The 12,289-nt window shown below is 45.2% G+C and overlaps 1 protein-coding gene across 1 annotated transcript in view; it reads left to right on the forward strand.

Moving 5' to 3' along the window:
• LOC143115010 (carboxylesterase 5A-like) overlaps positions 1-12,289 on the forward strand; it is a 95,957-nt gene that overhangs the window by 1,011 nt on the left and 82,657 nt on the right. The window lies entirely within an intron of this gene.

Here is a 12,289-nt window from a genome sequence, read left to right on the forward strand (position 1 = left end):
TTTTGTACATGTGTGAAAAAATTATGTACCTGTAGAAATATTACGTACTTGTGTGAAAGAAATGTGTATCTGTAGAAATGTTTTGTACATATGTGGGGGGAAAATGCGGATCTGTAAAAATATTTTGTACACGTGTGGAAAAAATATGTACCTGCACAAATACTTTGTACTTGTGAATCTCCTACGCGATGCTTTCCTGCGCAACACTGAAAGTACGAGTGTGAAACTGAGATACAAGCTTACGGACTTTTGACCCTAATTTTACTGCCTTTCTGAAGAGCCAATCAACACATTGCTTACTGCCAACCAATCAGCGTTTCCCACCGACCACCTAGATTTTGGTGCTAAACAGATTGGCTTCATATCGAAGAGTATACCAGAGAATGTCTAATAAGACATTATTAGTATACTCAGAGCCCGTCTATAATGTCTTATTAGAAATTCTCTGGTATACTCTTTGATTGGGGTTGCAAAATTATAACTTAGGCTAATTAAGAGTGACGTGGTAGCTCAATTTATACTGTGATCGCAAAAAGGGTTGAAGCGGAGCCGTAATGTTAACGTTAGCTATCCCATCCGCTTTTTAGACTGTAACGTTATAGGTTAGCTTCTAGCTAGCAGTAATGTTGACGAAATAGTTGAATTATTCATTCCATTTCCGAAAGGGTGATTCAGTGGTGTCATTCATGATTAAAAACAGTAATACTGTACACACATTTATGTCTATCTGCTATTATTATTTGATATGAGAACACGTTTATTTTATCACCCTTTGCAAGCCTATAATAATAGCCTAGTGGACGGCAAAAAGACGAATCAAATGAATGGGTTGTAATGGGACATCCACAGCTAGGAGATTATAGTGAGTGAGATTATAGTAATGCCCTTCCAGGACTGTTGGTTTGTTGTTTGGAATACAACATCCCATTTTCTTACATAGTTTTGTTTTCTTTGTGTTTGGGGAGTATTTTAACCACACGGTTATCTCCTCAGTTTATGAAGCACAGCAGCGGTTGCTATAGCAACCATAGACTGAACAGGACGGTAGACTACCAAGCAAGCAAGCTTAGGCAAAGTCTATGGCAAGATCTGAATGTAAATGGATAAACCCGTTCAAGCGTTTTCTTTATTTCCTATTTCTTTCAATTCTTTAACTTAAGACATGTAAGAATTAAGCCTACTTATTCGCTGGGCAACGTAAAAAACTGACGAGTTACATTAGCCCTAGCACTATGAGCTACGATAAACGTCAGCTAGGATAGCTATGGCAGCTATCATACAGTTATTATTTCATGTTCTGGTATGATATTCTTAACGTTTTGACTATGTTACAACTGATAAAAGCATGACAAATAAAGTAACCAAATCGCTTTGCAATATTTTAGTCCAGAAATACTTATGGGTGTTCATTTACAGTAATGTTACGACCTATCTGCCCTTGCTGTTACCACCAGTTTTAATAACTAATCTAGATCTGTGGGTTAGCGGCAAAATCTGGGTGGTCGTTGGGGAACGCTGATTGGTTGGCAGTAAGCAATGTGTTGATTGGCTCTTCAGAAAGGCAGTAAAATTAGGGTCAAAAGTCCGTAAGCTTGTATCTCAGTTTCACACTCGTACTTTCAGTGTTGCGCAGGAAAGCATCGCGTAGGAGATTCACAGACGTACAAAGTATTTGTGCAGGTACATATTTTTTCCACACGTGTACAAAATATTTTTACAGATCTGCATTTTCCCCCCACATATGTACAAAACATTTCTACAGATACACATTTCTTTCACACAAGTACGTAATATTTCTACAGGTACATACTTTTTTCACACATGTACAAAATATTTCTACAGGTACGAAATTTCTTTTCACATGCAGAACTCCTTTTGCACAGCTGCAAAACTTTATTACACATGTGAACATCTTTTCACAAGCTCTCAATATTAAAGACCCTATTTTGACTCCATAGACTAGCCCTGGCAGCAAATGTAATTGCTTTAAATGCAATATAAAATTGCAAATGTAAATGTAAATGCGTCTAGATTTCTAGGCTACCAGTGTTAGCCAGCCAGATCATTTTCAACTGTAGTCTTTTGGCAAGATGTTATATGAACCATCAATTGACTTGGCCAGTTGTTCCCATGCCAAGTCAGCCATAAAATATAATTTACAAACGCACATAAAAACACAAAACAAAGAAGCAAAAACAAGATACATTAAGGAGACAACATCAACACAGGACAGGCCATCAGCCATATAGATAAAAACAAAAACACAAGGAAGAACACAAACAAGAACGTTCACACAAACCTCACAGATACAACATAAAGCATCAACAGAGTCCTAGCAATGGGTAGGATATGGTGTGACAGAATAGATAGATATAATTAAAAGTGTTTCCATGTCTGACTGCTCAAAAGCCAGTCCTTAAAATGGTGTGTGAAAGTGTGGTGGGAATTACAACTTCTTATCTGATTTAGTTAAATGTTCCATACATGAGAAGCTCTTACAGAGAAGGATAGGTGACTAAAATCAATCGTCCTAAGAGGGACTACACAGTCCCCTCTTAGGGCAGATCTTGTTGCTCTACTGTTGGAGTTTTTCTGCTTTATGAGTGTGACGGGTGGGAAAGGGATAAGCTGTTGATGCACCTGGCGTAATTGCGATCAGTTTAGGGAGTCACGTGACGTTTCAGCTCAGGTGACCGGATGTAATGCAGGTAGAATAGTAGGCCTACCTAGCAGTCACTCTTTCTTTTCAAACCAGATGGTGCGTCTAATGCAGTGGTGAGAGCACTGTTTGTCGCGTTTGAACTTTGCCGGCGGTGATCCAACACGAAGCGGATAGTGTTTCAGTCGTCCGGTGCCTGGTAGTCAACGTCGGCTGTGGTACATGTAGGGGGCGTCGACATTCAGGAGCAAGTTGTAGCCACTGTTTTCCCCTTATGTAAAACATGACATGTCAGTGGGTTAAAGTTATGTTGTAGGTAGCTGTAGCTTTTATACGTGTGTAAAACCACCTCCAAGTTTCCGTTTATTTATTATTTTGCTGTGTAGGGCGAGGCCTGTTCTTTTCCTTTCATTCCTTTGTCAGCTGGGGCGGGGAGAACACCGAGGGTAGCATACTCTGCTCTGCCTCCAGCCTAGTCAGTGTTGCTGCAGTGAGGCCTGTACTTAGTCTGTGTGTGTGTAGTGACATTATTTGTTGTGTTGCAGTTTGTAGTGGATTGTTGCCTGTGCGGTGTATATTTGAACTAATTGTAGCACTCCTAGTAGTATATAGCTACCTGTGTGTAGTGATGCTAATTATATTCTTAGGGATAGTATGTAGCTAACTGCTGTGTGAATGTGGCTAGGCCAGTTACATCCTTGCTAGGGTAGGCTATGAAATTGTCCTCTGGATGATTCCATCCTCAGCTGGCACCTCTTTATCCCTCGCCCTTATTGAAGTGATTGTGCCCTCTTTTGGGGTGATTATATTTATTCTGTTTCTTTTCTTATTTGGTAGCAAGCATAGTAGCCTATCTGCAGTGTCTGCACATTGACATAACGCTATGTATATCGTATGTGGAAATAGTTAAGAACACTGGTTATGTAATAACTCCTCCTACTTCAACTAAAGTATTTATAAATATCTATATATTTCTGCTACAAATAAATCAGACATTAAAGTGCAGTATTTTTGTACACTGGCTACTCCCTCATTCATTCAATTGAATACCCGATAGTGGGGAACACTGGGTTTCCATATTGATCTATTAACTTTGACCCCTAGTGGTGGTGCTAGTGTGGTTAGGTTACATTTGGCGCTGCGAGCAGGGTTTAGGAGTAGTCTGTAGATCTCTTCAGTTGCTTGCTTTATTTTCTTTTGTTTTGCTGTTTCATTTTATTTTTGGAGGTGGTTGTTTAAAAGGCATTTGATAGGTGGGAAAACAGTGGTTACTCCGAGGAAGGTCCATCACTCGTCGTACTCAAGTGGGGCTGCATCATCATCAACATGTCCCTGGAGAGCCTGGAGGATCAGGTTAGGAGTTTGACTGAGATGGTTAACCAACTTAAAGCTGACAATCAGCGGCTCAGGGGGCAGGCAGGTCCCTCTAACCCATTAGACTCAGACTCGGACACTCTCGACAATCCTATCACCCAGACCCCTGTTGAGCGTCAAGTATGTGTACCACGAGAAAGAAAATGTCCCCGGTTCTCTGGTAAAATGTCTGTAGACAATATGTCTGTAGAAGACTGGATTGAGGAGGCAAGCAGATCTTTAGCAACCCGTCGTATGCCTAAACTTGAGCAAGCTTTGTTTCTGTACGATTTGTTGGATGGGGAGGCTAAGCGGGAGATAAAGTTTAGTCCAGCGACTGATCGAAATGACCCACAGAACATTTTTGAGATTCTGAAAGGTAACTTTCGCTGCTCTAAATCTCTTAACGCATTGTACCGTCAGTTTTATCACCGCCGGCAGTTCGAAAGTGAATCTGTGAGAGAGTTTTCACATGTTTTAATGGAGTTGATGGAACAGATTAAAGAAAAAGACACCGATTTAGAGCATTCTGATCGCCTCCTTCGTGACCAGTTTGTTGAGGGCCTTCGTAATGAGAAACTGCAAGGTGACCTGCTAGATCAAATTGCAGCAAACCAGCGCCTAATTTTTAGGGATATACGCAGTGAAGCCCTTGACTGGCTTAATAGGCGTGCACAAACCACACCCCGGCCTCGGGCCTACTCCTGTAATTCTTATGAGGCAGATACTAATGCAGTGTCAGCCAGCCCCTCCTCAGAGTTAACAGAGTTGAAGGAGTGCCTCCGCAAACAGCAGGCTCAGCTAGATGCAATCTTATCTCAATTAGGACAGCCACATAGTATTCCCAGTTCCACCAACAGACCGGTGGTTGCTCAGTCTAGGCCATACAAATTCCAAGCAGATGGGAAACCTATCTGCTTACGTTGTAACAAAGCTGGTCACATAGCAAGAATGTGTAGGGCCATGCTCCCAGTAGGTCAGGGGGTTGCAACACGGGGTGACTTACCTAGCGGGGGGCAGATTGGGGTAGCCACCAATAGTGTCTCGTAGCAGGAAAACTAGCGCCCTCCGGTGTTGGGAGCTCGGCACCAGGAGGGGGTTTGTTGGGCTCAGAACAGAATAGGACTCTCGCGACGAAGTCACATCTTATCGGAAGTTGTCCAGTTATCGACATCCGTCTTGGAGGCGTACTTACACGATGCCTTCTCGACACCGGTTCCATGGTGACAACAGTGACTGAAAGCTTTTTCCGGCAGCATGTGCAGTCTCAGACCACTGAAACGATGCAGCCGTGTGATTGGCTACAGCTTAAAGCAGCCAATGGACTGGCCATTCCCTACTTAGGATATATTAAGCTGGATTTAGAGGTACTGGACAAAGTGCCCCCAAAGATCGGAGTGTTAGTTGTTACAGATGCACTGGACCCCACCACCCGACAACAGAAGACTACGGTGCCGGGTTTGTTGGGGATGAATGCCATTAGCCGTTGCTATCAAGAGCTTTTTGAGGAACATGGGCAGGATTTGTTCCACTGTCCACTAATACAGACAGCAGAGAGCGGGTGGAAACGAGCTCTATCTGAATGCCAAATTTTAGAACGCCTCTCTAGCTCTGGCTGCATTGGAAAGGCAGTAGTGCAGCCGGGGCCAGCCCTTCGCATACCAGCTGGGTGCCTTAAGTTTGTGCATGCAACTTGCTCTCTCGTCCCAGGCCCTGTTACATCATGCTTCCTAGAGCCATTGCCCTATGGAGAGGGCCGATTGCCACCGAACCTCCTTATCTCATCAGCCCTATTGCCAATCACCCAGGGCAAAGTGAATGTACCAGTGGTCAATGTGGGGACAGAAGATCAGTGGCTCCAGCCCCGCATTACACTTGGAACCCTTCATATTGTAGACCCAACCCCCTGTAATGACCAGGTAGTCAGTGCGCAATCCGCCGCAGCTAGTACCTCAGCCTCTGTAGATTTCTTGGGGTTACAATGGCCAAACCTCTCTTCCTCACAACATCAGGAAGCTAGGGAGCTCCTAGAGAAGTACAGAGGAGTCTTTAGCGAACATGATGGGGATTTGGGTTGTACAGCTTTAATCCAACATGAGATACCCTTAGTGGATACAGCCCCAGTACGCCAGCGTTACCGTCGTCTACCTCCATCACAGTTTGCACAAGTCAAAGCTCATGTTCAAGAGTTAGTAGAACAAGGGGTGGCTCGGCCTAGTAGTAGTCCATATGCTTCGCCAATCGTGGTGGTTCAGAAGAAGGATGGTGCGATCCGCCTTTGTGTGGACTACAGGCAACTCAACGCCAGAACCAGGAAGGATGCGTATCCTCTTCCAAGAATAGAGGAATCCTTGGATGCACTGACAGGAGCTACCCTGTTCTCCACGCTCGATTTAGCCTCTGGATACAATCAAGTGCCTATGGCAGAACGGGACAAGGAAAAAACGGCCTTCTGTACGCCGTTTGGCTTATTTGAGTTCAACCGCATGCCCTTTGGGCTATGTAATGCACCGAGTACATTCCAACGCCTGATGGAAAGAATTTTTGGCGATCAACGTTTTCAATCTTTGCTATTGTACCTTGATGATATAGTCATCTTTTCATCTTCTTTCCACCAGCATGTACAACGGCTACAATTAGTCTTGAGCAGGCTTAAAGAACACAACTTAAAACTCAAATTGAGCAAATGTAATTTTTTCAAGGAGGAAGTGCAATATCTTGGCCATGTAATATCAGCTAGTGGAGTGGCAACTGATCCTGGTAAGATTCAGACTGTCCTGCAGTGGAAGCAACCGACCACCCTGACCCATCTACGATCATTTCTGGGCTTTGCCTCTTATTACCGCAGGTTTGTGGCAGGCTTTGCCAAGCATGCGGGTCCCCTACACAGTCTTGTAGCCAAGGTCCAAGGTAAAGGAAAGAAGTGTGGAGGTCCTAATACCAGGCTGGGGAATCTCTGGGATGACCGCTGCGAGCAAGCTTTTCAGACATTGAAACAGGAGCTTGTAAGTGCCCCTGTGCTTAAATACGCTGATTTCTCAAAGCCATTTATCCTCGAAATTGATGCGAGCCATCAGGGCCTGGGGGCCGTTCTGTCTCAGGAAGTAGACGGCAAGACACGACCCATTGCCTTTGCCAGTCGAACCTTGAGGCCATCCGAACGAAATATGTCAAATTACAGCTCAATGAAGCTTGAGTTCCTGGCATTAAAATGGGCAGTGACTGAGCGCTTCAGGGAATATTTGCTAGGAGCCAAATTTATTGTGTATACTGACAATAACCCCTTGAGCCACCTGCAGACTGCCAAGTTGGCCGCTGTAGAGCAAAGGTGGGCCTCCCAGCTGGCGATTTTTGATTTTGAGTTAAAGTATCGGCCTGGATTGGCCAACCGGAATGCCGATGCCCTGTCCCGCCAGAGTAGTGACTCACCCACAAACTCTATAACAGCCATGGTTTCTGGCATTACTGTTCCATCGGAGCTGAGGGTGCCCAGGGTGCTATTACAACAGCGGACACAAACAGCCGTGATTGCCACCATAGATGCAGCTCCCGTCCGGTTGCACTCAGACCTTCGCACACTCCAGGAAAAAGACCCAGTCATTGGTGCGTTCTTGGTGTATTGGAGAAGGGCTCGACCACCTAATCGACAGGAGCGAACACAGGAAGCACAGGGGGTACTTGAGCTAGTTCGTCAGTGGCGCAGAATCAGAGAACAAGAAGGCATTTTGTACCGGGAGATACAACTACCCCCAGCACGGGACTTCACGCTACAGCTACTACTGCCCAAACTGCTGCACAGGGAAGTATTGGTGAGCTTACACGACAATCATGGCCACCAGGGGGTGGAAAGAACCACTGAACTGATCCGCCAGAGGTGTTACTGGCCGAAAATGCGTCAGGCCATTGAACAGTGGTGCAAACAATGCGAGCGGTGCACCCTAGCCAAAGGGGTGGTCCCTACTGCCCGCAGTTATTCAGGTCACCTGTTGGCCGCCAAGCCCCTGGAAGTGCTCGCCATTGACTTTACATGTATGGAGAAAGCCAGTAATGGCTATGAAAACGTCCTCATTGTCACAGATGTCTTTTCTAAGTTTACCCAGGCGTATCCAACCATTAATCAGCAAGCTGAGACTGTGGCCAAGGTTCTGACGGAAAAATGGTTCTACTCCTTTGGAGTGCCAAAGAGGATCCATTCAGACCAAGGCCGGGCATTTGAGGGAGAACTATTGAAGCGTCTGTGCAAATTGTATGGAATTGACAAAAGTCGAACCACCCCGTATCATCCGGAAGGAAACGGCCAATGTGAACGATTTAATCGTACGCTCCATGACCTTCTACGGACCCTTTCCCCTGAGAAGAAGAAAAAGTGGCCACAAGCACTTCCACACTTGCTTTTTGCTTATAATACATCTGTTCATCAATCTACCAACCATTCTCCATATGAGCTCATGTTTGGACAGAAGCCCCAACTCCCGGTGGATTTCTTACTGGGGCTAATGACGGCAGAGTCAGATGACACCCCTCCAGCTGACTGGGTCACTACTCACAAAGAGTATTTGGCTGAAGTATATGCAGATGCCAGGAATCGCCTGGAGGCCGCAGCAGTCTCTAGAGAGCGTTACAGTCTGTCTCCATCATTCCTTCCAGTGGGCACCAGGGTGTACCGTAGGAACCACCCAATCGGCCGCCATAAAATCCAAGATCTTTGGGATCCACGAATATACCGTGTGGTCAAATGCCGAGATGAGAAGGGCTTGGTGTACCATCTTACTCCTGAAGATGGGCTGGGCCCAGACATGAATGCCCACCGTTCAGAATTCAAAGCTCTGCCAGTCCAGGATGAACCACATGCTGACATTCCGGTTGATATCCCAGGTGACCCAACTAAGGAAAAGGGGAGACCTGAGACCATTGAGCCGGATGAGAATGAGGTATGGTTCCAAGTTCTCCCTCACCAGCCAGTCAGAAGGCCCATCGGTGAAATGAGACAAGAGGATTCTGCCATCCAACAATTATCCAGCCCTAGCCCGTCAGAAGAGGACACACAAGGCGAGGATACACAAGGTGATCAGGCCGCCCCAATGACTACAGTCGGTGGCACAAGTCCCTCGTGGGAAGTGGAGTCAGAATCCGCTGAAGACGCGATGGCTGTGAGAGAAGACACACCCAACCGCCCACGACGAGCACAGGCAGGCCAACATTCCAACCCCTTCCATTTGCCACAATCAGCAGTCCAACACTTGGAGGGCCAACAATATGCCATTCAGTCCGTTAATTTTAACTCCAACTATTATTTTAGGCCATGGCATTAAAGAATAGCAGATTACAGGCACCGGGACGGTGGCCTTTCAAAGTGGGGGGAATATGTGACGGGTGGGAAAGGGATAAGCTGTTGATGCACCTGGCGTAATTGCGATCAGTTTAGGGAGTCACGTGACGTTTCAGCTCAGGTGACCGGATGTAATGCAGGTAGAATAGTAGGCCTACCTAGCAGTCACTCTTTCTTTTCAAACCAGATGGTGCGTCTAATGCAGTGGTGAGAGCACTGTTTGTCGCGTTTGAACTTTGCCGGCGGTGATCCAACACGAAGCGGATAGTGTTTCAGTCGTCCGGTGCCTGGTAGTCAACGTCGGCTGTGGTACATGTAGGGGGCGTCGACATTCAGGAGCAAGTTGTAGCCACTGTTTTCCCCTTAAGTAAAACATGACATGTCAGTGGGTTAAAGTTATGTTGTAGGTAGCTGTAGCTTTTATACGTGTGTAAAACCACCTCCAAGTTTGCGTTTATTTATTATTTTGCTGTGTAGGGCGAGGCCTGTTCTTTTCCTTTCATTCCTTTGTCAGCTGGGGCGGGGAGAACACCGAGGGTAGCATACTCTGCTCTGCCTCCAGCCTAGTCAGTGTTGCTGCAGTGAGGCCTGTACTTAGTCTGTGTGTGTGTAGTGACATTATTTGTTGTGTTGCAGTTTGTAGTGGATTGTTGCCTGTGCGGTGTATATTTGAACTAATTGTAGCACTCCTAGTAGTATATAGCTACCTGTGTGTAGTGATGCTAATTATATTCTTAGGGATAGTATGTAGCTAACTGCTGTGTGAATGTGGCTAGGCCAGTTACATCCTTGCTAGGGTAGGCTACAGGGGCGATTCTAGACCTAGAGCTTTGCTGGGGCACAGGCCCCCAACATTAAAAAAAAAAATGAACTGTGCGCGCAATATGAACTAAATGTCTAGCCTGATTTGGACCATCACATATCTCCCATAGGTCACAGACATCCTCCTCCATACTCTGAATAGTTTTACGTCTAGCCCCCATCATGTCCTCATCCGTTTCTTGCCTGTCTCTCTCCTCCTCCTCCTGCCTGGTATTGGACTGCCCAGCCTGTGCTCTTTCTCCACTCTCTTCTCCCTCTCTTTGACCTTCTTCTCCTCTTCCTCCAGCACTCTCTCCCTCAATTGTTGTAGCAGCCACTATCCAGCAACATCCAAACACATAGGCATAAGTAGGCCTATACTCACTGCATGAATTTAATAGGCTTTCCTACTAACACAAGGGAAGCTTATTTTTAGTCAAAATTGAGATATACTTCCCTCTCAGGCAAGGGTCCTATAGACATCCTGGCAATACTGCAGTTCTTTGTAGCTTAAATAGCCTATAAGCCTTCATACTGACGTTTGGTGATAATTTGCAAATGTAGCCTATAATAATCTACACAGATGGCTACTCTGATTCTGTGTATATTATTATAGGCTACATTTGCAAATGCAGCAAACTCAAAGCCATTAAACCATTGATCAAATCACAGCACTGGCTATTACCAGCATAAATGTTAATGTTACCGTTAATGTGGGCAAAATGATCATACCTCCCTCATCCTCCTCACTGTTCCTCTCCCTCTGCCTCTGTTCAGGAAGAATTTTCTGATGTCCATCTCTGAATAGTTTATCAGAAGGCTATGTTTAGTTTTACAGTGGGACAGCTTCACAAACAGTAGGCTATAGGCTACTTTTACAGGACTCTCTCTACAGTATACTTATAAATCCTTATTAATTGTCCACATGTGTGCAATGCAGCCTACGCATGGTGTGAGTGTGTGTGTGAGGGAGAGAGCACAAGCTGGTAAACTGTTGCTAAATTTAGGCTACAATGACGCTAAGCATAGAAAAACAGATGCTAGTTATATGGGTAACACTCTCTAACAGCGATCAACTTGTCATTTTTTCTGTCAAACAAGTTGTGATTTTGTTGTAACATTAAACAGGGGACGACTTACTCTATGCTCAAAGTGATGTAACGAGCTTCAGCGGATTCCACAGTGTATGTGTGTGCAGTACAACCAAAGATTGTTAAGGCGGAGCAAGATACTTCGTCGTAGTTCATGTCTATGGGCGCAAACCGCCAACAGCAGCGGCATAAATAACCGGCGCACACCTGATATAAAGTCGATTTTCTCCAGTATGGAATGCTCAAAAATGCTACAAATGTACCTGAAATGTTCACAAGGGTTTGAGGATCATGAAAACGTGCCCGAAATTCACATTCCTAACTCTATAGAACTAAGACCTTAGCATATGTGGTAAAATTCTGAGCTATGCCCATAGACTTCAATGGAGCAGTCGCTGCCTCTGCTCTGCATAAAGGGGGATTTTGAGCCCCCCCTCGTGCGATCCGGGTTCCCGGAAGTGGCTCCTGATGAAGTATCTTGCTCCGCCTTAACAATCTTTGGTACAACGAAACACTCGGAAGAATCATGTGAACGATTTTCATTGGTCATTGCGTTCAATCTTAGCCAGCTACAGAGGTGCTATTTCCTGATTGGCTATTATGGCCGCTTTCTTTATTCCTTGTTTTTTTTTTATTGGCTGGTAAGTAACAGGCTCGAGCCATGAGTAAAGCAGACACGGAGATGCGCTCATGAATGCCGTTTCCAGCGAGAGCAGCGCTAGAATTTTACTGGGGCACTGGAGACTTTTACTAAGGCACGTGCCCCAGTGAATAAGGTCTAGTGACGCCCCTGGTAGGCTATGAAATTGTCCTCTGGATGATTCCATCCTCAGCTGGCACCTCTTTATCCCTCGCCCTTATTGAAGTGATTGTGCCCTCTTTTGGGGTGATTATATTTATTCTGTTTCTTTTCTTATTTGGTAGCAAGCATAGTAGCCTATCTGCAGTGTCTGCACATTGACATAACGCTATGTATATCGTATGTGGAAATAGTTAAGAACACTGGTTATGTAATAACTCCTACTTCAACTAAAGTATTTATAAATATCTATATAT

The sequence above is a fragment of the Alosa pseudoharengus genome, unplaced genomic scaffold, assembly GCF_046254945.1.
Source record: "Alosa pseudoharengus isolate Yale_2024_CS ecotype anadromous, Long Island Sound unplaced genomic scaffold, YU_APseudo_1.1 YU_APseudo_1.1_scf_9, whole genome shotgun sequence".
Classification (NCBI taxonomy): domain Eukaryota; kingdom Metazoa; phylum Chordata; class Actinopteri; order Clupeiformes; family Clupeidae; genus Alosa; species Alosa pseudoharengus.